A 24139-nucleotide genomic window follows, 5' to 3' on the forward strand; every position below is an offset into this window, starting at 1 on the left:
CATCGAGGAGCACCAGCGGCACGGACATTATGTTCTGAAGTAGCTTTGATTCCTCCTACACCTTGAGGATGAGCTGAAGAGAAGCCTGGGCTCCTGCTTCCTGTACAACCTCGGCAGCCACCCCTGCCTCCACATGGGGAACGGGACTGCTTGGACCATCTCTGGATGCCTCCAGTCGGATCTTATTTGCTCCATCGCTCCACTGCCAAAGACTCGTGCTCCTGCAGTCTGGGCTGAGGAATACCTCCAAGAGTAGTTAGAGATTTGTAGGACATAGAGGATAGTCTTGGTAGACATAGATAAGGTAGACAGGAGATGTTTTCCGTGTAGTTTAGACGTTTCAATAAAAATGGTTCTGCATGCTTACAGATTGCTTAGATCATTGTGGCCTTGCTTGCTCTTCTCCCAAACAGGATTGGTACCCCTGCTGCTCCTTTTGAGGAGGTTTCCGGGCCCTGAGGTTTGTGCTGTGCACACTGTCAGGGACAGTGGCCGTGGCATCAGCCACATCCTGACCCTGGTGGACGTCGTGCAGTATGCCGTGAGGGTTGGTTACTGGACTTCTACAGACATTGAAGCCCCTTTGTTTGAGTATGAGGATTGGAGACAGGCAAGGGCAGAACTTGCTCTGCTCTGTCCCTGCCACGGGCTCCTCTCTGCTGCTTCTGCTGCTGCAGCTGGGAAAAGGTCTGGGAGCCTTGCTACAGGGCTCGGCTAAGCTGTTGCCTCGGGAGAGAATATACTTTCTCTTTACTGTCTTGTTATTTTCCCTCCTCATGCTCTCTCTAGAAAACCTGCTCCAGTGTTGTAGCACACTCCTGGTAAAGAAATGCTTTTTAATCATAGAATCGTAGAATAGTTTGAGTTGGAAGGGACCTTAAAGATCATCCAATTCCAACCCCCTTGCCACGGGCAGGGACACCTCCCACTAGATCAGGCTGCCCAAGGCCCCATCCAACCTGGCCTTGAACACCTACAGGGATGGGACAGCCACAGCTTCCCTGGGCAACCTGTGCCAGTGCCTCACCACTTGGGCTTAAAAATGCTGACCACATCCCTGTCATGTCTACAATGCTCTTTAATGTTCATATTAACAGCTGGGAAGCACATCTTGGTAGACAGATACTTTAAAGCTGTCTTGCCCAAAGAGGCCTCCTACAGGTACTATTCCATTTCTGCTGATGCATTTGGCAAATGACCCTTTATTAGTGCCCCAAAGGTGTACTTCTGTGGTCCTTCTAAAGACCCGGAAACTGAGTGTAGCTTGCACAAAGTCACTTGCATTTGGAGTGATCTCCGGGCTGCGGGCCTCAGACAAATAATGTGAAAAGAGGCTGGCTTAAAGAAAGATGGATCAAGGAAGATATTATAATCAAACTGCCGTTTGCATTGCTTAAGTTTGTGTTTCCTAAGGGTCATATTTTTATTTGTAATTACCACGCCTGATTGTGGTACCCTGGTGCATTTATATACAGAGCCTCCTTCCTTGAACAGTGGGATTTTGGGGGTTTCCATGCCTTCAGTGTGCCTGAAGCTGTGATGCAAGATGCTCTCTCTTTCACTATTTAAAGACCACAATATTGGTTTCTGTTCTCATTGGCTTTGGGTTCTGCAAAAAACAAAGGGTTGGGCCATCACCTCAGTGAGTGGCAAAGGCCCACACAAAATCATCAGATATTTATATAGCATTATACAATAGGTATTTTCTTTGAAAAGTTCTTGGTGTTTTTCATGTGCTCCTAGTTCTTTATTCTTCATTAACTCAAAAGTCCACAAAAGTCCACCTTGATAAATCAACTTCACTGTCTTGTTCCTCTTGTCCCTCAGAAGTGATGCTTCAACAGGTTACATTCCTCCTCTGGTCATAAAAATCTGCTACCTAGGTCTAAGTCTGACTTCTCTCACACAATCTGTTAATTCAGCTGGACTGAGGCTATAGCTTGGGACAGCTGAACAGTACTCCTGTAGTTGTCATAATTTCCAACACCTATTCTTATTATATTCTTAATACAATACTCTTTATCATAATCAACTATCAATACTAAGTCCTACATGGATATATTTATCATATTTTCTCATTCCCCTTAACACAAAATGAACTTTCACTGCTGGCTTGCTTTCTCCCAAGGCAAGAGCGATACCAGTGCCTGCACTACCTCACCGCTTGTCACAAAATATAGTCCCTGCATATAGAGGCTACCTTTTACCTGATAATGACTCAAGATCCAGGAATGGGCTGCACTCATCTGGTCTGCAGTATTTTGGGTGAGGGGTCTACATGTCAAATAGTCCAATTCCGATAGCTCCCTCCCAAATTTTCATAAGTTTTTTGTGAGCTGTTTGAGTTTTGGGAATAACGCTTAGATTGGCAGTCTCATAGCTTTCTGCCTACAAGACCTGATTCATCTCTCCCTGAATCAGAGAATCATAGAATCATAGAATAATGAGGTTGGAAGAGACCCACCGGATCATCGAGTCCAACCCTTCCTATCAAACACTAAACCATGCCCCTTAGCACCTCGTCCACCCGTGCCTTAAACACCTCCAGGGAAGGTGAATCAACCACCTCCCTGGGCAGCCTGTTCCAGTGCCCAATGACCCTTTCTGTGAAGAATTTTTTCCTAATATCCAGCCTAAACCTCCCCTGGCGGAGCTTGAGGCCATTCCCTCTTGTCCTGTCCCCCGTCGCTTGCGAGAAGAGGCCAGCACCCTCCTCTCTACAACCTCCTTTCAGGTAGTTGTAGAGAGCAATGAGGTCTCCCCTCAGCCTCCTCTTCTCCAGGCTAAACAACCCCAGCTCTCTCAGCCTCTCCTCGTAAGACGTGTTCTCCAGCCCCTTCACCAGCTTTGTTGCTCTTCTCTGGACTCACCCCAGAGCCTCAACATCCTTCTTGTGGTGAGGGGCCCAGAACTGAACCCTGTATTCGAGCAGCGGTCTCACCAGTGCCGAGTACAGAGGGAGAATAACCTCCCTGGACCTGCTGGTCTCACCATTTCTGATACAAGCCAAGATGTCATTGGCCTTCTTGGCCACCTGGGCACACTGCTGGCTCATGTTCAGTCGCTGTCAACCAACACCCCCAGGTCCCTCTCCTCCAGGCAGCTTTCTAGACAGACTTCTAGTCTGTAGCCCTGCACAGGGTTGTTGTGCCCCAAGTGCAGGACCCGGCATTTGGCCTTGTTAAACTTCATGCCTTTGGACTCAGCCCAGCGGTCCAGCCTGTTCAGATCCCTTTGCAGAGCCTCCTGACCCTCCAGCAGATCAACACTTCCACCCAGCTTAGTGTCGTCCGCAAACTTGCTAAGGGTGCACTCGATGCCTTCATCCAGGTCATTGATAAAGACATTGAACAGGCCTGGACCCAGCACTGAGCCCTGGGTACCCCACTTGTCACTGGCCTCCAGCTGCATTTCACACCATTTCCCACCACTCTCTCGGCCCGGCCATCCAACCAGTTTTCCACCCAGGAGAGTGTGCGCCTGTCCAGGCCAGAGGCTGACAGTTTCCTAAGCAGAATGCTGTGAGAAACTGTGTCAAAGGCTTTACTGAAGTCCAGGAAGACCACATCCACAGCCTTTCCCTTGTCCAGCAGCCGAGTCACTTTGTCATAGAAGGCGATCAGGTTAGTTTGGCAAGACCTGCCTTTTGTGAACCCGTGTTGACTGGGCCTGATCACCCAGTTCTCTTGCATGTGCTTCATGATAGCACTCAAGATCACCTGTTCCATGACTTTCCCTGGCACTGAGGTCAGGCTGACAGGCCTGTAGTTTCCTGGGTCCTCCCTGCGACCCTTCTTGTAGATGGGCGCAACATCAGCCAGCCTCCAGTCCAGTGGGACTTCCCCAGTCTTCCAGGACTGTTGGAAGATGATGGAAAGGGGTTTGGCCAGCACATCCTTCAATACCCTTGGATGAATCCCATCTGGCCCCATAGACTTGTGGGTGTCTAGTTGGGCTAGCAAGGCTCTGACCACCTCCTCTTGGATCACGGGAGCCTCATTATGCTCCTCTAGCTCCTGGGTTTGTACACAGACGGAACGACCCTCCTTACAACTAAAGACTGAGGCAAAGAAGGCATTAAGTACCTCAGCCTTTTCCTCATCCCCTGTCACTGTTGTTCCTTCTGCGTCCAATAGGGACTGTATGGTCTCCCTAGTCCTCCTTTTATTATTTATATATTTGTAGAAAGATTTTTTGTTATCTTTCACAGACTTGGCCAATCTGATTTCTAGCTGAGCCTTAGCCCAGAAGAGAACTTGGTTTTGAAGAGAACTTGGTTTTGCTTTCACCTATTTTGTAAATACAAGAAATAATTAATTAGAATACACTACGTAGTAAAGATTCAAAAGACTTATTTAATACAAAGGATACTCTAATTTGGGTGCCGGCATTTTCACTAGTGTTAAAAAGTTGCAGGACCATCCTGGTTTGGCTTCCTTTCCTGCATGCATATACCATGGCTGGAAGAGCTGGGAGAAACCAATAATCAGCTCAAAACCAAGAAGCCCTTTCTAGTTTCTGTTGTCAAAAGTGTTTTTTAAGAAGCACATAACTCACAGTTGTTGATGACAACCAAAACCTCTCACTACTGACTGTAGCACAAGAACCAATGTTTTGCCATCATTGGTCTGCCTTATGAATTGTAGAACTTCCTTCTATGAGGATGAGGCTTGTTCCTTAGTGATGGAGCAACACAGTTCTGTCCCTGCATACGTAGGCATGCGAGTGGATAACTGATCACCATTTATTTCACAGATATGGTTTGCTATACAGCATAACTGGCACTTTATCCTACTGCTATTACCATCCTTGGTTTTGTCTTCATGAAGCTAAAGACTCCCTTCCCTCCTGGCTGATCCAAAGCAGCCACGATAATTCACAGAATCCTCCCTTAAAACTCACCTTCTGAAGAAAATATGGCCAAGTAATTTTATATTTGTATATGTTTGTACCTGGACAACAATTTAGGAAGGAAATTCAATTTGAGTTCCTGTTGCACATCTTTTTTTGTGTGGTTCTGTCTGTTCCAGTGTTGCACTAATTTGGGATACGTTTCTTATTCTAGTTTTTCCAGAACATACTCTTGTGTTAAGTAAATCCCATTTGTATTTAGTTTTACACTCTTAGTATAGTTGAGCTCTAAGTGTAATGAGTTTGGGCATGCTAGGATCAAATCAACAGCCCTGAAGGTCACTTGCCTTTACCACTAGCCTAGGTGCGGTCTGACAGCACAGAGTCAATGCCAACATAGGTACATTAAGGCCATCTTGAATTTTGTTTGGGTTCCCAACAACAATCCCTAGTATCTACAGAGCTGTCTTGTCTGAAAAGGTTGGCATTGATCAGAACAGCATAAAGTTTCACTTTCTTTCATATTTCATGATGATAAAATGTGGAGAAAACACTGGGAGGGAATAATGTAAAACTGCTTATGCCAACACTGCTGTTCCCCTCCTTTGGAACAGTAAATTTTCATGAGGTTATTTTAGCCTCATGAAAATAAAAATCTAATCTTACCTCCACATTAGTGCTTAGATAAACAAACAAAACTAAATTGCAGAGAAACAACAAGCAGAAATGAGTTTACATTTGCAGTTCAATTAGTTTTAAATTTTTTTCCCCACATAGTTTCTTTGCTTGACCTACACGTGCAAATATACTCGTGTATTTTTAGAAAAACTAAAAATCTGGTTTGAACTTTCTCTGATGGTATGATACTTCCTTGTGCCTCTAGCTAAAAAGTGTTATTATTCTTTAACTGGTTTTATTCCATTTAAACATTTTAATATGTTCATGGGAAAAAAATATTTTTCAGCAATTTAACTTAATAAGAACCTCCAGATCTAATTAGCAACCTGTATTGCTGGCAAGTATTGCTGAAAAACATTCATTTATGTGTTTCTAGCAAGAAAATAAAAATCTATGCTTAGATTTAAAAAGTCAGATCTTGGTCATTTGTCTCCAGTTATTTTATTTGCAAAGTTTTGCATGTTCTATATCTCACAGATTCACCAGCAAATGTAATCTACCTACTCATCTTCAAACACCACCACTCTAAGCGTTCTATCCCTTACCGACCCATTCTTCCTATGTTGTCAATTAAAACAAACCAAAAAAAAAAAACAACCCAGCCCACACTTTGGGTAGAAACTAAGTGGAGCTCTGCCTTATGGCCCATAAAAGCAGTATGTACTTCTGCATTTCCATAGAAATGCTTCTCAATAAAAACAAGAAAACAGAGCGTTCTAGAGGAAGAGAAACAGGCCTTTGGGATAGATGTTCAGTCAATAAGAACAGATCTATTATTACCTTCTGATGTTATATCCAGTTCCTTGATCATCTCCACATTTGATATCCTTCCTAAAAAAAGGTAGCGTTGTCAATATATCTAGTTGGAGTATCACACCTAAAAGACTGCACTTTTTAATGTGGAAGTGATTCAGTTGTATGCTCTTTCCTTAAAGCTGCACTGATAGAAAACAGATTTTCAAAAAAAATGAAACAATTTCAGTATTTCAGTAGAGAAATTTTTACGGGTCAGAAACATGTTTCTCGAAAAAATACATAATAAAATCTTTAATAAGTTCAGAACAGTCCATATGTTAATAACTTTAATGATAGACTTGAGGACTTAAACACACAAATATGTATGAAAAGTGTTAATTACTGTAAAAATGATGGTATTTTTTACTGGCATAGTTGGAAGTCTCCCTCCTAACCACTTCTGAAGGGCTGCCCCCATCAGCAGAGCTGCCTGTGATCAGAGATCCGAGGCCCAGGTCTGATACAGCCAGCTGTAACATTAGCTCTAACTGCTAAGTAAATTGCAAAATGAGAAAAAGCAATGAGAGGATCTTTAGAACAAAGCCAGGCAAGATAAGAAAGGTAAAAATTGCAAATAGAGGATTACTGAGATGGGGATCCTTAGCAGTTTAAGGGAAAAAGAAAAATAACATAAAAATATACCAAAAAAAAGGGAATCGGAGGATAACCATTCAGCACCATCAAGGTTCTCTTCCAAGGAAGAATAGGAATCAGCCTTCCTCCACTTAACGGATACCTGTCTGGCCAGCAAATGTTCTTCAGGTGTCTTATTGGGGTGGGGAGTATACTAATGCTTAGCTGAGTAGCTCATTAATCCCATTGAGTTTTGTGGGTTTTAGCCAATAAGAATCTAATTTCTGCATTTGACTTGGATGTGCTTTTAGTGTGTGGTAAAAGGTGCCTGAACAAAATGACTCCTCTGCAATCACAGACGGAAAGTAACTTATACAATAAGGGGTCTACAACTACAGTACACAATCAGTCCCAATCAAAATAAAGATGCCTAGCTATACACAGTAGGAATATCTGAATTTAAAATAGTGAGGGGGTGTTTTCTGGACAAAAAAGTGAATTTTACCATGAAAGGAAGGAAGATCTTCTTTAAAATACTAATAATTAAAAAAAAAAAAAATCTGTATTTTGAGGCCCATAAAAAAGTCTTCAGACAAATCAAAACGTTACATGACATGGATATGTGCAATTGCAAGGATCCTGATTCAATGACCCGAGACACTGCCTTCTAGTCTTAAGTTTTGTCATATCTGGTTCTGTTTCATGGTCAAACAAACAAAAAACCCAGGCTTTGCAAAATCAGTCCAATGTGCTGCTCTAAATTTTATACTCTCAGGTGTTAAGAACTGTAAGGAACACATTCCGATTTTTGCCTTTAGCTTGAAGTTTCTCTGTGAAAAAAAGATGTGAAAATGAACAGGCAGGTCAGGAAAGGACTATCAGTCACAGTTGGCTTTTTGAAAGGAGTACTTAGACAAATTCTACATCTTCTTTTGTAGAATTCTACATCTTTCATGGATCCTGAAGCCTAGGATATGGGTCTTGGGAACTAGCTCTGCTGCTTCAATGCAAGAAAAGGAAGTGACTGATTGAATTATTAAAGTCAAAGTTATTAATCAATGAGGAACATTTCATTATTTTAAGTAATAAAAACATTGAAAGACTTAGGAAAAAAGCATTTAACAAAGTCTATATTTATGTTATTTGTAGTAAATATCTTAACAGTGAAGTCTGAGAGCAGGGATAAACTTAATTCCCAGGCAGCATCCTCCAGCTAACAGAAAATCTCAAGAGCTGAATCTCTATTAGACAATTAAACAGGGCCAGAAAAGTCTTGGGCACTGTCTTGCAGTTCTTTGTACAATTTAACATATTTAAATCTTAGCATGTTCCTTTTTACCACTCTCCCAAGCTATGTCATATTGATAGATCAGCATAGGCCAGGCACTTACTCCCACTAGACAGTACGGTATGGCCACAATATTTGATGTAGATAAAGAATAGAAATATTGGTCATACTAATGTAAGTCATGATGTGATGCTTGCTTTAAGAGTCAGAGAACAGGTTCAGATGTATTTTATTTAGTAACACAGGCGCAGTCCCATGGTCTGGACTATCAGAGGACAAGAGTTCTGCAGAGACAGATCGCTGAGGACTATTAGGAAAGTATCACATTTCCCCAGAGCAGGTTACAGACTTTTAGAAATTAATATCCTTCAATATTCCTAAATTTCAATGAGAGCAATAGAAAGGTAAGTTTTTCATAGGGATAAGAAGCTGTAAATCTCCCTAAAGACACAGCATGTGTAGATCAAAATAATTCTATTGCACTGTTGACCATGAATCACTATAATGACCTACATTATAAGAAGCATTGCTGGTAAAAATACAGTTTGTGTTGAAGATCTTAACTAAAGAACACAAAAACCATGTCATTATACTTTAGTTATTAAATTGCTAAATCCCCACTATAGTATAAGGGAAGAAAATTCACACAACATCCTAATGTTGGTATAGATTTCTTCCTGCAGTAGTTATGGCAATAAACCATACACAATCGTAACTTAACTACATTCACTCTACAATTTGTATCACTTTCCAGCGACACTAGCTAAAAATAAAATCACATTCTTAGTGAACATTATTATGGCAAGCAAGGACCCTATTCAACAAAATTGATTTATTTTCTAAAATGAATGCTTGCAGCAAGAAATAAATGTTTCCTCATGGGTTTGAAGCATCTGCTAAGTACCAAGTCAATGATTTATCTTAAGAAGTGTTCAGACACATTAATTTGGAGTACTTTAACTTTGACCTATATTCAGATCACCTAAATTCTGACTGAACTGGACTGCAGGTGATCTTCCAGTGAGCAAAAAAATGTCACCATTTTCAGGACACCCTTTAGGTATTTATTTTGGGAAGGCAGGAAACAAGACAAATGTTTCCACCTTCTTTTTTTTTTTCATTTTTAGTCACTCTACACTTTACACCAGTGCAATATATAATCAGCAGTGAACATGAAATGAAACTGCACTTAATATTTTTTTTAAATACTTTGGGGTGAGGAAATCAGTAGGCTGGCTAGAAACACAAAATGTGTCATAGTATTCTAAACAATTAATTGATTCTAGGCAGATACAAGTAAAATATGGAAAACAGTACGCTAAAATAAACACAATAATTCTTACAAAAGAAACATAGAATCGTAGAATAGTTTGGGTTGGAAGGGACCTTAAAGATAATATAGTTCAAATATTCCATGCCATGGGCAGGGCATCCCACAAAAGAATGATGACTGTAGAATAAATGACTCTCCCATCAACAATAAACAACAATAAATGACTCTCCAGCCAACAAGCTATTGAATGCCCAGACAAGAAGCTCATTTCTGTAATTGTGTGAGGTACACTTAGCAGTCAGAGGTGTCTGAGAAAGCCATTGCAAACATTTGTTATTATGAGGATTCTGTTTTGTGCCATTCTCCAGACAAGTTTTCCTAAATAGAACGGTTGTTTTTACAACAGCCCAATCCATTCTTTAAATAATAATTTAGTCTTTCTTCCTTGAAAAATTGCTGCTGTAAGAAAATTAAGATTTATCATATATGGTATTACCAATTATTTTGATTTTGTATGAATTCATGGATAAGTCTTTGAGAGCATAGATTTCTTCTTGCATTTCCTTCTTACTTTTAAAAAGGTACTAATAGGTAACAACTGAAAAAGATGCAAATATTCTGACTATCTCACCTTGTTTATTAGTTTGCCAGGATAAAACATGGTTTTCTCAGGTGTTCACTGTCTGATAAGCCATAGGTCTATGATATAATTTTCTAAAATATAAAAGCAATCTCTGAGGTGCTGCTGCAAAGTATGTCAGCGTTATGACATTTTAGTGATCTTTTTAGGTCAGTTCTCATACATGACAGATGTTCACAAGTATTTTAAAACAAATCAGTGTTTGCCTAAAACTTAATTGATAAATTAAAGTATTCAATGTAAAAGAAGATCAAGATACAAAACTTGGACCTAAAAATATTTCTGTGTTTCAAGGAATTCCATCTGTTTATGCCACCTGTTACAGTTCTTTGTCCTGAACATTCACTTTAATTAATGTCTCTGCTTACAGGATTTCCCCAAAAGCAAATGTTTGTATATGATTTTTTTTATGCAAAGGTTAAGTTGAATGAACGGAAGATGTCAGTATTTATTTTTAATTCCTATATTTAAAACATTATTAACCTATAACTACCTTAGGAGACAAATCATTAGTAAGATTACAAATTAGGAATCTGGTGGTTAAATAAATGAATAAAGGCAATTTCAGGTGATTCAAAGTCCCAATTAGACGGCCAGCAAGCTGAAAGTATTGGACATACACAAATAGCAGTAACCCACACATTTTTTCCACCACTTTCTGGCACTGCTTGTATATCTCATTTTCTTTCAGTTTCTTTAAAGTGATAGTAATTTTTGTATCAAGTGTTCTTTCTTTAAGGACTATTGCTGCAACAGAACAGCAAGTTTTACTACAGCACAATCTTGATTAATGTTTTTTCATGAAGAAGATAATGACCGTAGAAACCTAAATTGGAAGACACCGTGATTTTCCAGCCTAAGATGGGTATTAGAAATGTGTTAGCACTGCTTTTGTAGCTTGCAGCACACCATATCTTCATATCTTTCCTATATCAACTCTGAAACTATCACCAAACTAGGCTTTCATGCAGGTACCATAACTTCCTCAACAGCAGTTTCAGCCGTATTCCATAGGCACAGAATCTGCCATGAAGTTGACATGACTGTGTTTCCTTTATTAGAAATCAAAGAATATCTGTAGCTTTCACAAGCCATGTATAAATGTGTTGTGGATCCACACAACAGTATCACTGTAAATTTTCAAATGCCTTAAATGACAGCATTTCAATACCAATGTTTTTAACTGTCTCACTACTAATAACTTTTTGCAATGAGCTAATTACTGCCAAAGTTTAGTGGCACAGTCACAGTTTCTTATTCCCACCTACCGAGGAGGCAAAAAACTGTTCCTAGCCAACCTGGAATCTTCAGCTAGGGCTCATAACACCATTGCCACAGTTAGTAGTTTTCAACATAAAATCTGCAGTATGTCAAGCTCAAGGTACATAGAACCGTAAACTGATTCAAATAAAGTGAGAAAAAAATATGATGAGGCCCTCATGGATGTATTTCCACACTTAATTCAATAACTAAATCATTCTGAATGTCTTGTTGCTGTGTATTTCTCCATCTGCAACTAAAAACGTGTCTGAAGTAGCTACAATACATCCACTGACATGAGACCATGAAGATCTCAAGAATACACCTTGTCTGACAATGTGCATTGTCCTTGAATTTGAATTTTGATAAAAATGCCTTTTATGTGCTATTTTTTTAGTGTGGCACTGCATAGTTTTCCCTGTTACATCTATCTTAATACGTTATTTGTAAAAATCCAGCATTTGAGGCCAAAGAGTAAATTAAGTTTTGTTAGAGCTAAAAAAAAAGGTGAGAATTCCAAGGTTGGATGCTTAATTCCCGTGAGTATTAAATGGAAATATGCATGAGTATCCTCTCTAGAAAACACAGGGAAACAAAGGGGTTTGCACTGATGTCAATGCAGGCTAAGCCAGAAATGGCCTGAGCTGAATGATGGCTTTAGACAGAATTAGCCATTTAGATGGAATTCAGTTGCTTTGCTGCCCTGTATTAAGTCATAAGAGATCTTACAGAGGACCAATGTAACTGCTTCCTAACTTAGAATGCGTCTAGTCTTACTTTAGCAGCCATCCTGAGGCACTGAAACTTTGTAAACCCAGGTAGAGCAATGAAACTATTTCACACTATTTGCCTCTACAGCTAAGCAACGGCAAAGAACAGTCAATCAAAGTCAAAGTCAGTCAGTCAAAGTAAGATACAGAAGCTATTTTGGCAATCTGACTCTGCCCCTCAAACCTTGGATTCAAAGGGACTAGGAGATTCTTCCATAAGTCTGTAAAGACCCATCAGTCACTGGAGACTTCACCAAAAAAAGGTGTGGTATCTGTGAGTTCAAATTCAAGAATGAGGACAACACTGTCTGAGTTACTGTGCCAAGAAATAATGATCACACCATTCAATAAAAATGAGCTGTACCTGAACATTTTATTTCCTACTTGCAGAACACAGCTTCTTAATGGAACAAAACCTATTTGTGCCATAACTATAGAAAGAATCCAATGGTAAACAACAACATAATTACCTAAGTAACAGAGATGATTCACATATGGATACCTAAATTGTGAAAGAAGGATATTTCAGATTTTGATGTCTACCATAAGATATTTTGCAAAATACTGTGCAAACTGTATTTTAATGATGGCTTTATTTATCTCCAAACTGATATTTGTGCTGCTGCTTTTTCAGAAGAGCATTATTTATAAGCTCTTCTCAAATATAGGGAGAAAAATGAGTGTGCTTACTTGAGTCAATGTTAAAAGTACAGAATACTCATTCCTAACGTAGCTTTATTTTAATTGTTCACAATCTTGCCACAGTTTCTAGATAAAATGGTAGTCATAGCAACAACATATCATATATCAGATATAAATCACTATCAAATCCATCCACTATACATAAAAAATTTAGGATTGAGCTAAGAGAAAACAACTGAGGAATAGTCATGCATCAAATTTGTCATATTGAAAAGCTAAATTCATATACATTACCGCAGCAGATTATGTTTTATGTATAAGGAACCGTTGCAACTTTTAGTCTGCTGATCAAAATTCAGACCTGAGAATAACTCTGAACAATGAAGAGTAACAGATGAGGTATAGAGCTTCCCTTCAGGACAAACCAGCATCTGTCTCCACCAAGTGACCATTTTACTAGAATGTAATTTTACTTACGTAAAAGCACTGCCAAATATACGTAAAATAAGACATTCTAATTCAGCCTCCATGTAGCTATATATTTTTTAAAAAATTAACCAAAAATGAGTTTACCTAATTCTGTTCTCAGTAAACAATTGCTAGAATTTCAATTTCAGTGAGATATGGCTACATTTAATGCCAGCATAGTGATAGATGCAGTTTTATCATAAACATGCGGTTTTCTGAACAGAAATTTTTAGTCATGGGAAGCATGAAAAGAACAGTCAGCTTAAACAGAACAGCTTCCAAGACTGTTCTCAAGGCACATAAGCACAGCATTCTCACCTAGCTTTATAAAATTATTTTTTGCACTCTCTGGCATAAGCAAAAGACTAACTCAAACCATTACTAGTGTAACAGCCTGACCTGGCTTTTTTTCTTAACATCATTCCTATGGGACATCAGAACTATTCATTGTTCAATTTTGCAGCTTTGTTCTGGCCTTTTAACACAACAGAGAAGTTACAGGAGTATTAACAATAATTGCCTTGCTGAACTTTCATTTAAAGGTACCAATTAAGCTCACTTAGTCGAAGACTGTGCTTGTTCTCAAAGAAATAATGGATTTTACCCAGCTAGGCAGCTAAACAAGACCCTGTCTCTGAATCAGGAGTCAGTCTTTCAAAAAATGAAAATCCAGTTTTGACCTCTTACATGAATCACAGAATCATTTAGGTTGGAAAAGACCTTTAAGATCATTGAGTCCAGCTGTAAACCTAACACTGACAAGTCCACTACTAAACCATGACCCGAAGTGTCACATCTACTCCTACATGAAGTGAAGATGCTCTCAATGTTATTTCACCACTCTCAACATTTGTTTATCTAATGATCTAACTGGAATTACTGCTATGCTGAGAGCAGCCACACTTAAAAAGCAGCAGTCTATTAGCAAACCAGCAACTTAGTTTCTCTCATCTTTCTTTTTTGTGCTCTTTTTAATCATAATGTGATGGGTCAAATTCCTTAAGAAGCAAAGTAAAAGATCAAGCCAATGCACATAAATGTTTGAAAAATCCACCACATCAGCTCAGAGGTGGTAAGGATGCTACTAATTTCAGAGGTGACTCTGCCTCAGCAGAGTTTCCAGGAGGATCTTTCATGATCTTGCCAGGCACAGAGGTGAGAACGACCAGCCTGAAGTTCCCCAGGTCTTCCTTTTTTTCTTTTTTAAAAGAGTTATATTTCCCCTTTTACAGTCAGAGGCAACTTCATTGGACTGCCATAGCTTCTCAAATGTGGTGGACAGTGGCTTATAATATCTCTCTGCATATTCTCTGGGTTTTTTAGAGGTCTGCTCAGTTATCATAATCCCTTCTGCTGCATCCAGTAAATCACTGGCATTTTCTTCATTCTGCCTCTTAGCACTTCTTATAGGGGAAATTAAAGGAAGATCTGTACAAGTAAGGGCTGAATTATCTTCTTCAAAACATTTTAAAGTTGTGTGTAGTGACTAAGTCCCATCTCTCTGTCTCCTCATGAGTATACCCTTAGCCCTTGATTATCCACTGCAGGATCTGCACAGGAGAAAAGTGCTACTATAAAGTTCTACAAGTGAAGAGTTACCTGCGCAAAAATCAAAATCTTGTAGGTGATTCTACTGTGACAATCCCATGGCCACTGGTAAAAATAAAATGCAATAACCAGGGGCTTTTATTCCCCAAAAGCAAAACCATAATAGATCAATGCTTATTCTGACTGGTCATTTCAGATAAGCACTTTACTTCTCTAAACAACCAAATGAGTTCTCACTTATACTAGAAATACTCCAATTTAAGACTAAAAAGTTCCACATCAAAAAACTGGTGACTTTTCTTGGACAGTTGAAAGGCCTGAGCAATCGATAACAAGAAATAGGCATCTAGCTGGCCAATGTTAATATACATGATGTCAGTGGCAATCAAGAACCTTGAAAAATCACTAGTTGCCTGAGCAAATCTTACAGTTTTATTCAAGGGCTCCTCATAGTGCACAGGCATTTTGAGCCTCAGCAGTCCCACTAAATAACCATCTATGGGTGTTAAGTGGACCTTACATTTCCACATCTTTTGACTCCAGATTAGGGACAAAGCATACTGGAAAGGCATTTTCAGGAAGGCAGAATACGTGCTCAGTATGCTACATCTATTCTATGAAATGATTGAGGATTCTCTACAAATTTTCTGTGCTTTTATAGAGCATTAGAAGTAAAGTGTTTATTTACTAATTGCACATTAATTACCAGAGTACTTGCAACACAATCCTATACTGTAATCAGTAGCATATGAAAATTACAAGCTATCTAGCAAATGAACTTGAAACACTCCAGATGAATATGTTAAAATCCAATTGCAAAAAATTAGAGTAAAAATATTGGTTCCAGGCAGCGTATAATTAATTTTAAGTCACACTGAATTCTATAAAATTACTTTTGTGTTTAAAATTAAGCGTATTCTTTGGTGTTGCTCTTTCACAGCTTTAAGTCTAACCATCCGGTTTGCTTGGCAAGGGTTTTTGAAATCACTTGCTCAACTCCCAGCCAGCAAGGTGACTTCATTCCTTCAGCTTTAAAGAGTGATTAAATCCATTTCAGATACTTAGTCATCATTGGCCATGTTGGCAGCATAGAAACTGATGTTGTATCTGCCTAGTGTAGGTATTAAGAGTCTCATAAAAATAAATTTGGAAGGAAAATGTTTAATTTACTGTTGGGATGTCACAGAGGTATCCACAAAACAGACAATCAGTCACTGAAAATAATGGAGATTTGCTAAGCACTCCGACAAATAAAAATAAAATACAAGTCCTGATGTCGGTCTGGAATATTACTACACAACTGCCTTAAGAATTCCTAAGTTTTGCAAGCAATGTTTTAGGAGGATGACCCAAAATGTGCACAACCTGTAAAATGAGAGCTCTCATTCCCAGGGAAGTTACCTTGGGTGGCATCCCAATCTGAGGAGAGAGTCATCACTGCAGGCCTGTAGCTCTGAGTAGAAATCAACCCAAAGAGAGTCTCTGGTGGGACCTCATTTTATACCTAGTCACAGATAGAGAGTGATCTGTGGTCATTCTGACTGGAGGTGATGGGATTTTAACAGCCAGAAAGCCTCAGTCTTTGTGTCTTTGGAAAGCCCACTTTTTCTCAGGTTCTTAGCCGGCCCTGATCTTTGTTGGGTCCTTGTCACCTACCATGTGGAATGCCACAATCAGTCTTCTATGATCTGCTTGTAGCAACTACTCAAAAAAAAATAATTATTCATGTAGTAAAAGAAGTGCAGCCGTCAGTAAACTAGCTTGAAGTTTCCTTGAGGGACCTTAAAAACTTTTATTACGTGAGTTTCATATACATGTAACTTGAATTTCTCAACTGCAAAAATCTCTATGATGTACTGGGACCAGTGCTTTTTAATATTTTCATTGATGATATGGACGGCAAGATCAAGTCCACCCTCAGCAAATTTGCAGATGACACCAAGCTGAGTGGTGCAGTTGTCACACCAGAAGGATGAGATGTTACCCAGAGGGACCTGGCCAGGTTGGAGAATTGGGCCTGTGTGAACCTCATGAGGTTCAACAAGGCCAAGTGCAAGGTCCTACACCTGGGTCGAGGCAATCCATGGTTTCAATACAGGATGTGATTGAGGGCAACCCTGTGGAGAGGGTTGTGGGGATGCTGATTGAGAAGCTTGACATGAGCCGGCGATGTGCACTCATAGCCCAGAAGGCTGCTTCAAAAGAAGCATGGCCAGCAGGTTGAGGGAGGTGATTCTGCCCCTCTACTCTGCTCTTGTGAGACCTCACCTGGAGTATTGGATCCAGTTCGGGAATCCCCAACATAAGAAGGATGTGGAACTGTTGGAACAGGTCCAGAGGAGGGCTACATGATGGTCAGAGGGCTGGAGCACCTCGCATACAAGGACAGGCTGCGAGAGTTGGGCTTGCTTTGCCTAGAGGAGAGAAGGCTTTAGGAAGACTTTATAGTGACCTTCCAGTACCTGAAGGGGGACTACAAGAAAGCTGAGGAGGGACTTTTTACAAGGGCTTGCAATGACAGGATGAGGGGAAATGACTTTAAATTGGAAGGGGGAAGACTTAGACATCAGGAAGAAATTCTTCATGATGGGGGTGGTGAGACACTGGCACAGGTTGCCCAGGGAAGCTGTGGCTGCCCTGTCCCTGGAGGTGTTCAAGGCCAGGTTGGATGGGGCCTTGGGTAGCCTGGTCTGGTGGGAGGTGTCTCTGCCTGTGGCAGGGGAGTCGGAACTGGGTGATCCTTAAGGTCCCTTCCAACCCAAACCATTCTGGGATTCTGGGATTCTGGGATTCTGGGATTCTGGGATTCTATCTTATAATATTGTCCCATGCTGAGTAATTTGTATCTAATACAAACTGAGTTGAAAATACCTATGGGTCTTTCTTAGAATACAAAATAAAGGGGTAGAACACAATAAAGATAGATTCTTATTTATTTCCAAACATACTTTTACTGATCCTCATATGTGTCAGGGGGTGATAAAACTAGCCCAGGTCTGATATTTCACTGATTGAGCGTTTCACTCTGAACTGAAACATTGTCTAGAAGTATTCTACTGATTCTGTACTATTATTATGTGCGCACACACACTTCTCAGAAACCATTAAGTCTTCATATTTCTTAACAGTCTTAACTTTGATTATAGTGTTCCACCTATCCCTAATTCCCTTTTCGCCTTAAAACCAAAATACTGTATTTAGTCATGCTGCCAGAAACAAGACACTCCCCGTTCTCTGGTAGTCTCAGTTTCTTTCCACTCTACTTTCACAAGTATGCTTTCAGTCTACTTAAACAATCTCAACTTCAGAAAATATTGTGTGTCACAGTAGACGGTAGCATCAGAATGGCAGCCGGTTTGGGGCTGGCATTCTTTCATCCTTGATATTATCTAAAATTCTCAGAGGCTAATCAGCTCAGATTTCAATGCCTTATCATATCAGTACACCCTGGGAATTCACTGTAAGCTTCCCATTGATTTTAAAATATAATAATCATTCTCTTGATCCCTCTGAAGTTACATAGTGCCTTTCTCTACAAAATCCCTACTAGTACCCTTCCTCTGAAGGACAACTGTTTTCAGAGAATGCCTGTGGTAACAGGAAATCATTTATTAAACAGGCAAATTACAATGAATAACACAGGGTTCAAAAAGCCGATAGTGATGGTCAACAGTCAGTTAAATCAGTGCAGCCCTTCATCAGTTGCTATATGTAGCCTTTCTGCTGTTGTTTTATTCCATGTGTGTTTTTAGACCACATTTACCATGGTAGTATCTGAATGACTTCCAGCAGTACACATAGCAACGTGACAAGCATCTGTCACACATTGTTTGTTCCCTTAGGGAAGAACTGTATGTGCTAAGGAGCATTCTGCTTTAGGAAGGCTTGGTTTTTTTTGTCAAGCACTACTTGTTAATGCAGGAAGGATCTGGTTTCATAAGTAAAAGGTGATCCAGAAACAAAGCTTTTACTTAAACACTCCACAATATGAGAAGGTTAGACCAAATCAAAACTCAAGAACAAAAAGCATTTCAGGTCCATTTCAGTTTCAGCATAAAAAGTGAATTACAAAAGATATTCAAGTGCTGAAACTAAAGCCTAATTTGACCCTATGTTTCCTTTTTTTAAACACAGCATGGGAATCTATCAGAAACTAAAATTTCTGTACATTTTCATGGTCTTCATTCTTTTCTAAAGGCTGCAGGCTCCCGTTTGCCCTAGCAATATTGAAGATAGTCTGCCCTTATGATTAAAGCACGGATATGAGACAGATTGAGCCGGAGGTTATAGCCTAAATCAATGTCTCTTTTTTTGTGTTTTACAATACTCTGCACAAGAGCTCTGGTATAGAATATATCTTGTAAAACAAAGCATAACAGCAGACTCAGTTTGCTCCATCCTGAAGGTAAGAATTATTTTGCAGATCCTTTGCTGTGTGCAGACTGAAGATGTAAAGATGCCTCTGAAGCAGACAGAAGCCTCAAAGAGCACCATCTAGCCGGTCCTTTTTAGTGCATAAGTAGGAGCTAACAGAGCCAGCTCTGGTTAAAAGCTACACATCTGGCCTGTGGGTACCAAGAAACATAGTGTGGCATTTCTGACACCAAGAGGAGTATCTGTTACATCTTTCTCACTTACATAATGTCTCAGACCAGTTCTGGATGCGTTGCATTTTATGCAATCCTATTATTTCTTGCTGTAACTATTCAAGCAGTAAACATGCTTGCTGTGGGACTCGGCCACTCTCAGTCTGCAGGAGCAAGCCCATTTCTTACATGGTGGTGTCACTCACAGTATGTCTGCAACACAAGCTTTGCATGACTTTGCACATACATATTCCTTCACGTAGCTCCATTACTGGAAGAAGTTAAGCTTTGCAACTCCGAGCTCAGTATAGGCTGGTGATGCAAAAATATACTAATCTTCTGAGCCTATGTTAAACCTGGATTTTTATGGTTTTTTTCCCTGTATCAAAGCTCAGTAGTTTGAAGGTGGCTTTAACAGATCTATAGTACATAACCATGTTGATATATGTAAGAGGAGAGGTCTTCCACTTATATCAAAAATGTAAGATATTAGAATTTAAATCTGCAAATATTTCTGTATCAAAATATCAGTCTCCCCACTTCAAAATATCTTACATAATAAAATATTTTGCATGAACACAACTAGGCTTATTTTGATTACAGTGCCACTATTTAAAAGCTAATCAAATTAGTGCCTTCTTATAACAAATAGAGCAAACTAGATTAATAATTACTAGGAAATCAGCAACAGCTAAACAAATAAACTCAAGCACTAAGATAAATTAAATGTTAGAACATACAGTTCAAACCATGTGCAGGGTGTGCAGGGTCACCCATGGCTTCTTTCCAATTTTCTATTACCAATGCAGAATGAGTGAGATAAAGCAACATAAAAAAATGTGGACATTTATGTTACTATTGGACATTTTTCACAATAAAATCAAAGCATTTAATACATACAGTATGAGTATGCAATACTGACATTTTTTTATGACACTTCCTTAATAGTATCTGAAAAACCTCTTTTAAAAATCTAAAGTTTGCTTTACACTAATGAAAACTACTTCTACTCTTTTTCCCGTGCAGGTGTCATTGTCATAATTACTGGGTTTAGATTTGAATTATATGTTTCCTAAAAAGGCAAGTAGATTTATGCAGTATTTTAATTTAAATAAAAACATCATATAGACATGCCAAATAAGGTCAACAAACATAAAATCATGAAAAAATGAAGAGATATTAATATCACAGAATCACACAGAATCACAGAATAACCAGGTTGGAAGAGACCCACCGGATCACCGAGTCCAACCGTTCCTACCAAACACTAAACCATATCCCTCAGCACCTCGTCCACCCGTGCCTTAAACACCTCCAGGGAAGGTGACTCAACCACCTCCCTGGGCAGCCTGTTCCAGTGCCCAATGACCCTTTCTGTAAAGAATTTTTTCCTAACGTCTAGCCTAAACCTCCCCTGGCGGAGCTTGAAGCCATTCCCTCTTGTCCTGTCCCCTGTCACTTGGGAGAAGAGGCCAGCACCCTCCTCTCTACAACGTCCTTTCAAGTAGTTGTAGAGAGCAATGAGGTCACCCCTCAGCCTCCTCTTCTCCAGGCTAAACAACCCCAGCTCTCTCAGCCGCTCCTCATAAGGCCTGTTCTCCAGCCCCCTCACCAGCTTGGTTGCTCTTCTCTGGACTCTCTCCAGAGCCTCAACATCCTTCTTGTGGTGAGGGGCCCAGAACTGAACACAGTATTCGAGGAGCGGTCTCACCAGTGCCGAGTACAGAGGGAGGATAACCTCCCTGGACCTGCTGGTCACGCCGTTTCTGATACAAGCCAAGATGCCATTGGCCTTCTTGGCCACCTGGGCACACTGCTGGCTCATATTCAGTCGGCTGTCAACCAACACACCCAGGTCCCTCTCCTCCAGGCAGCTTTCTAGACAGACTTCTCCCAGTCTGTAGCACTGCATAGGGTTGTTGTGCCCCAAGTGCAGGACCCGGCATTTGGCCTTGTTAAACCTCATGCCATTGGACTCTGCCCAGCGGTCCAGCCTGTTCAGATCCCTTTGCAGAGCCTCCCGACCCTCCAGCAGATCGACACTTCCACCCAGCTTAGTGTCGTCCGCAAACTTGCTCAGGGTGCACTCGATGCCTTCATCCAGATCATTGATGAAGACATTGAACAGGGCTGGACCCAGCACTGAGCCCTGGGGAACCCCACTTGTCACTGGCCTCCAGCTGGATTTCACACCATTTACCACCACTCTCTGGGCTCGGCCATCCAACCAGTTTTCCACCCAGGAGAGTGTGTGCCTGTCCAGCCCAGAGGCTGACAGTTTCTCAAGCAGAACGCTGTGAGAAACTGTGTCAAAGGCTTTGCTGAAGTCCAGGAAGACCACATCCACAGCCTTTCCCTCATCCAGTAGCCGGGTCACTTTGTCATAGAAGGCGATCAGGTTAGTCTGGCAAGACCTGCCTTTTGTGAACCCATGTTGACTGGGCCTGATCACCCGGTTCTCTTGCATGTGCTTCATGATAGCACTCAAGATCACCTGTTCCATGACTTTCCCTGGCACTGAGGTCAGACTGACAGGCCTGTAGTTTCCTGGGTCCTCCCTGCGGCCCTTTTTGTAGATGGGCACAACATCAGCTAGCCTCCAGTCCAGTGGGACTTCCCCAGTCTTCCAGGACTGTTGGAAGATGATGGAAAGGGGTTTGGCCAGCACATCCGCCAGCTCCTTCAGTACCCTAGGGTGAATCCCGTCCGGCCCCATAGACTTGTGACTGTCCAGTCGGGCTAGCAAGGCTCTGACCACCTCCTCTTGGATCACGGGAGCCTCATTATGCTCCTCTAGCTCCTGGGTTTGTACACAGACGGAACGACCCTCCTTACGACTAAAGACTGAGGCAAAGAAGGCATTAAGTACCTCAGCCTTTTCCTCATCCCCTGTTACTGTTGTCCCTTCTGTGTCCAATAGGGACTGTATGGTCTCCCTAGTCCGCCTTTTATTATTTATATATTTGTAGAAAGATTTTTTGTTATCTTTCACTGACTTGGCCAATCCAATTTCTAGCTGAGCCTTAGCCCTTCTGATTTTTTCCCTACACAATATGTGTTATACACAGCAAATACACCTATAACGTGTATATTTGATTATGAAATAATATGGAAGAAAGATGTAAAATGCAGAACTTTTTATGAAATTATTTGTACAATTTAGTCAAAAAGTCACATGGTGCCTTTCTCAAGTGGACTACTACCTGCAGGAACACATCATACCAAGAGACTCTTCACCACTGCAACACAAAAAGCTTGGTGAATGGTAACAAAATACTTCAACTCTCTGACCTAAATAATTCTGCAAATTCATATCTGGAGCCAGCCAAATAAACCCATTTAGCAAGACTGGCTGTGGCTGCAAATGTTAGTTTTGTTTTCATAGCTGTAGTTTGGAGTCCTGAGAGCAAAAGTAGAAATGACAATCGCATGCATGCTCAGAGTATATGAGAGTATTGCCTGAGTACATGAGTGTTTAAAGCTAAGACTTTAAAAATCCATTTGGGCCTGGTCCAGCCCACTGAAAGAAACTGAAAATTGAGTGTCAAAAATCATATCTGTAGCACTGTCTACTCTGTACTTCAACACCTGAAAAATCAAGCTGCATTGCTGTATACATCTGTTCAATGAGAAGAGCAGAACTTAATCAAAACCCAATGTAAGTCCTAAAGAAAAAGTTTTGCAACTTGTAACAGTTGTTGATAATACAATGATTGTGTTTATGAGGGATAAAGAGCTGCACACAATTAGGCAGTCAAGACTTCCACAAGACATTGCACTACAGATCATCTATACTCATATACAGTAACAAAAACAGGTATGTGTAAGGGAAGACGAGGACAGAGACAGACCGAGAGCTTGTGTGTCTTTTCTGGAAAAGTCTTTTAATTCCCCTGTATAATCTACTATTAACATTGTAAAATATAACATATAAAAAGGTCTGTTAAACAAGCTTCTCATATACATTGTTTTCAAGTTTCATTGCTGTTTAAAACCAAAAAAGGAAAATTACGTGGAAGTTATTTTTACTTTCAAAAGGAACACATGCCAATTTGACTTATCCAAGCTTAATTGAGTCCTTGATATCAGAAGCATTTCTCCCAGAAACTTTTAAACCTTGTGGTGATAGCACTTGTTTCACTGGAGAGTAGTGTCATATCTACACTTGCAGCACATAAATTTGTTTTTCAAACTGCAGGAAGTCTAATCTTCCTCCAGGATTAGCTCAGAAATTATTAAAGAGTTAATGCCATCAAATCTTAAAAATTGCGTCCTTAAGGTTTGTCTATGCTTATGCAATGAATATTTTGCATTGATTTTTGCGTAAATACATCATGGTTTCAGTTGCACAAGTTGCTTTATATGCATGTTCCCCAGCATCTGCAAAAAAATCTCATGGAAGATAAATTTCTACTTTACAATGTATTTTATTTTTAAAAAATAAATTTTGTTATACTTCTATTCATATGATATTACTGAATTTATTTTGAGGGAATACATTTTTCTATGAAAATATGTTTTTTAAGTATTTTCTACTATATTATTCCTACGTATTGAAAATATAAAGACTGACAAAAGTCCTTAGAGTAGTTACTTTTCAAATTGTTTTTGTTATCTCAAACTCATACTCTAATTCCACTGTAGATCAAGGAAGGAGTATAAAGTACTGATGAAAAAGCTACTGCAAGACAGGGAGCTCACCAGGCTGCCCAACTGCCAAATTCTTACTGTGCTCAAGTTCAAATTGGTCTAAGACCCTTTTCAAAT

The sequence above is a fragment of the Phaenicophaeus curvirostris genome, chromosome 1, assembly GCF_032191515.1.
Source record: "Phaenicophaeus curvirostris isolate KB17595 chromosome 1, BPBGC_Pcur_1.0, whole genome shotgun sequence".
Taxonomy (NCBI): domain Eukaryota; kingdom Metazoa; phylum Chordata; class Aves; order Cuculiformes; family Cuculidae; genus Phaenicophaeus; species Phaenicophaeus curvirostris.